Source organism: Symphalangus syndactylus, chromosome 13 (assembly GCF_028878055.3).
Source record: "Symphalangus syndactylus isolate Jambi chromosome 13, NHGRI_mSymSyn1-v2.1_pri, whole genome shotgun sequence".
Lineage (NCBI taxonomy): Eukaryota > Metazoa > Chordata > Mammalia > Primates > Hylobatidae > Symphalangus > Symphalangus syndactylus.
Window position 1 is genome coordinate 46,394,247 of NC_072435.2, and position 4,923 is coordinate 46,399,169.

The 4,923-nt window shown below is 43.8% G+C and overlaps 1 pseudogene; it reads right to left on the reverse strand.

Annotated features, from left to right (window-relative positions):
- Nucleotides 1-1,877: 1,877 nt before the first annotated feature.
- On the reverse strand, nucleotides 1,878-2,103 carry LOC129461388 (uncharacterized; annotated as a pseudogene).
- Between the last annotated feature and the right edge of the window lie 2,820 nt (nucleotides 2,104-4,923).

A 4,923-nucleotide genomic window follows, 5' to 3' on the forward strand; every position in this document is an offset into this window, starting at 1 on the left:
GCAGCACCAAGCATTTATTTCCAATGATCTTGGGGGCTTGTCTGGGATTCACTTTCTCCTCTGGGGAGAGGTCCCTGATCATCTCTAATGAGGAGATGTGTCCCACTGCCTTGTTGCCATGGCCTCAGAGGCAAGGGGATTAAGACTTCCCCTGGAGTGATGAATAAACATGGACTGTCAGCAATGCGGGCAGAAGGATCCTCATACACTGTGGTGACCAGGTAATTCTGTGCACAGACCAAGGTAAGAAACGTCGCAGGTGCGTTGAAAGTGCATGAATGAGATTCAAGGACATTGAGTGCAGAGTGAGGGAGTCCAATCTGCGGTTCCATGGTCACCTCATACAGCTTATCGTGGCCCTCCTGTAAAGCAGTCCAGGTCAGGAGCTTATACTGAACCCGCCAATGCTGAAAGGGACCTAAATTCCCTCTGGGGAAGTGGCCAGAGAGGACAAAGCAAAAGGAGAAGAGTGCAAGAGACCTCCAATAGGTGGGGCTAAGCCTCTCAGGAGAGGGAAGGCAAGAAATCTCTAATATAATGGGTTGAGCCTCACCCCAACCTTCCAAGGTAGGAAAGGCAAGAAATCTCTAGTACGACAGATTGAGCCTGACCAACACCCAAAATGGGAAATATCCCAAGTAAGACAGGGAGTAAAAAGGATAAAGCTAACGGCAATGATATTCCCCTTGATAGTCCCCTAGGTTTCATGTTAAAGTATTGGAAAGATAATGAAAGGATTAAGCATAAGGAAAAGCAACAAATGATAAAAATGTTGCTGTTTTATTTGGACCCAAGAACCCATCCTCAAACCCTTAGTCTTCTGGCCAAAGTTTGGGTCAAATAAGGATGTGATGTGTCAGCTTTTAATTCAATATGTGAATGATAAAAGTCCAGCCACTCAAGAAGAGCTGGACTATGTTGTTTGTTGGAGACAAGGACCTATCCTCCTTTTTCCTTTAAAGACAACCAGGGGAAAGCTCGATCTAGCACCTCTGAAAGATAAGCTGGTTCCAATGCCTAAAGACTCCAATGCATGGGATCCCCTAGACCATCTTCCTCTGCTCAGTACCCCCGATCCCCCTTCTTAGGCAGCCGCTGCTGCCCCAGACCCCACTCCAAATCCCCTCCACCCTACAAGCCTGATTATTGGGAATTATCATCCCATGAGCCTGCTTCTTACCTGCCTAAGTACCGTTCCCTAAAAGGACTCCAGTGTGAGGTAGAACAATATAAAAAGGATATTCAGAACTTCCCTTTTCCTCTTGCCTCTAAGGAGTCAGCCCCAACCTTCTTCCTCTTAAGGGAGGTGTCCTAAGGAGGGGAGCCATTGTCTTCATGGATGCTCCCTTAACTAGCTAAGAAGTTCAAAATTTAAAAAAAAGAACTCAAGCCACTGTTAGATGACACTTATGGAGTGGCAGATCAAATTGACCAATTTTTAGGACCTCAATTATACACTTGGGCCGAGTTAATGTCCATCCTGGACTTCCTCTTTTCAGGGCAAGAAAGGAGCATGATCTGCAGGGCTGCTATGGTAGTCTGGGAACATGAACATCCTCCTGGTCAAAACGTTCCGGCTGTGGACCAAAAATTCCCCACCCAAGACCCCCAACGGGGTAATAACAATGCAGCTCACCGGGAAAATAGGCAAGACCTTAGGGAAATGGTAATAAAATGAATTTGGGAGTCAGTACCCCAAAAACAAAATCTTTCCCAAGCATTCAACATTCAACAAGGGAATGATGAAGGGCCTATGGAATTCGTGGATAGATTGAAAGAGCAAATGAGAACATATGCAGACGTAGATTTAGAAGACCCACTAGGGAAAGAAATGCTAAAGCTTCATTTTGTCACCAATGGTTGGCCAGATATCTCGAAAAAATTACGAAAGATAGAGAATTGGAAAGACCATCCTTTGAGTGAGCTTCACAGAGAAGCTCAGAGATATATGTGAGGAGGGATGAAGAGAAGCAAAACCAGAAGGCAAAAATTATGTTATCCACCTTCCAGCAGGGGGCTCCAAACCCATACACTTCTAAACAAAGCTTGAGGGGACCAAAACCTATACTACACTTGATCTTAGCCAAAAGGCCGAGAAGCGATGGACCAAAACCTATAAAAGATCCAAGCCTTCCATCTGTTGGGCCCTTTATAAAGGGCATAGGGAAGCAAAACCAAAGAATCCTAGAGTAGGAAAAGAGGAAGGACAGGATAAGTGTTTTAAATGTGGTAGAGTAGGTCACTTCATGAGGGCATGTTCCAACTGGGAGAAGGAAAAGAAGTTATTCCACTCATGACTTTTGAGGAAGAATAGGGGGGTCAGGGGCTATGTATTTTTCTCTCGGTTCCCACCAAGAGCTCTTGATAAATTTAGAGGTGGAACCCAAATATGAGCTCATAACCTTTTTAGTAGATTCAGAAGCAGCCCGCTCCTCCGTTTGTTTCCCTCCATCTGATATCACCTGCTCCTTGGAACAACTTTCTCTTTCAGGGGTAAAGGGAGAAGGATGTAAAGGCAAAATCCTAGAGGAAACAGAAGTCAGATACAAAAACCGATCAACTCGTATTAAGTTTTTATTAATCCCTGACCTAAGGCAGGAATTAACCAATTAGGAAGGGACTTAATGTTAAAACTAGTTATAGGCTTACATGTTGGCCTAGAGGGATTCCTCACTTCATTAAACCTACTTATTACTGTGGATGAAAAATACATTCATCCTGATGTCTGGTCAAGAGAAAGAAATTGGGGAAGACTTCAAGTCCCTTCGATACACATAAAGTTCAAAACCCCTGGGAAAATAGTAAGAAGAAAGCAATATCCCATTCCCCAAGCAGGCAGAATTGGTTTGAAGCCCATAATTGAAGGTCTCATTTAGGACAGGCTCTTTGAACCCTGTATGTCCCCTTATAACACCCCAATACTGCCTGTAAAGAAATCAGATGGGTCATACCAACTAGTACCTGACCTCAGAGCTATCAACCAGTCTAGGCTACTCATCCCATTGTCCCTAATCCTTACACCATCCTCAGCAAAATCCCATATGACCATCAATGGTTTACAGTTATAGATTTAAAAGACACCTTCTGGGCATGCCCCTTGGCTGAAAAAACCTGGGACGTATTTGCTTTCGAATGGTAAGATCCTCATTCTGCATGGAAGCAACAGTAGCCATGGGCAGTTTTGCCCCAAGAGTTCACAGATTTGCCGGGCGTGGTGGCTCATGCCTGTAATCCCAGTACTTTGGGAGGCTGAGGCGGTGGATCACAAGGTCAGGAGATCGAGACCATCCTGGCTAATCTGGTGAAACCCCATCTCTACTAAAAATACAAAAAAAAAAAAAAAATTAGCTGGGCGTGGTGGCGGGCACCTGTAGTCCCAGCTACTCAGGAGGCTGAGGCAGGAGAATGGCGTGAACCCAGGAGGTAGAGCTTGCAGTGAGCTGAGATGGTGCCTCTGCACTCCAGCCCAGGCGAGAGTGCCAGACTCCATCTCAAAAAAAAAAAAAAAAGTGTTCACAGATTCCCGTAACCTTTGGCCAAATTTTAGAACAGATTCTGGAACGGATTTCTACCCCCAAACACATATGTTTGCTCCAATATATAAATGATCTTCTTATAACTGGTGAGGCTGTAGAACAAGTGACTGATTTTTCCATCCACGTCCTTAACTGTTTGCAAGGAGGAGGGTTACGAGTTTCAAAGGGAAAGCTTCAATTAGTAGATCCAGAATTGAAGTACTTGGGATACTTAATAAGTAAAGACAAACGAAGGATAGGGCCTGAATGAGTTGAAGGAATCGTGTCATTGCCTTTGCCTAAGACTAAGCAAGAGCTCAGAAAATTTCTACGATTAGTTGGGTATTGTCGCTTATGAAATGACTTATAGGCCCTAAGGACAAAACCTTTATATCTAAAGCTTACCCAAGAAAAGCCTAACCTTCTCCTGTGGACTTCTGAAGAAATCCACCAGGTTGAAGAACTTAAACATCACCTTATAACTGCCCCTGAGTAGCCTTACTTTCCCTAGAGAAAGCATTTCACCTTGTCGTTAATGTGAACAAGGGGGTAGCTCTAGGAGCACTTACCCAGGAACACCAGGGGCATCGGCAACCTGTACCCTTCCTATCAAAAGTTTTAGATCCACTAACCTGTGGGTGGCCCAAATGTGTTCAATGCATTGCACCTACCACCCTGTTAACTGAAGAAAGTAGGAAAGGAACCTTTGGAGGAAAGTTAGTTGTGAGCACACCCCATCAAGTTAGAACTATCTTGAACCAAAAAGCAGGGAGATGGCTCACCAACTCGAGAATTTTTAAGTATGAAGCTATCTTATTAAAAAGAGATGACTTAACATTAACCACTGACAATTCACTTAACCCAGCAGGTTTCCCAACAGAGAACCCAAATCGAAAAGGGCCAGAGCATAAGTGTTTAGATCTAATTAATTATCACACGAAAGTCAGGCCTGATTTAAGATCCCTTTCAAAATGGGACAACACCTAATCCTTGATGGCTCTTCTCCAGTGATTGAAGGAAAAAGGCATAACGGACACTCAGTAATTGATGGTGAACAGGTCGCGCTCTCGCAGAGATAGTGTCAGGAAGATTGCCAAATAATTGGTCCGCTAAAACATATGAATTGTTTGCACTAAATCAAGCTGTAAAGCACTTGCAAAATCAAGAAGGGACTATTTATGCTGATTCCAAATATGCCTTTGGAGTAGCTCATACTTTTGGGAACATTTTGGACTGAACAAGGTCTTATTAATAGTAAAGGCCAAGACTTGGTCCACAAAGATGTAATCACCAAAGTATTAGATAATCTCCAGCTGCCAGAAGAAATAGCTATTGTCCTTGTTCCAGGACATCAAAAAAAATACCTCCTTTGAAAGCTGAGGGAATAACCTTGCAGATCAAATAGCCA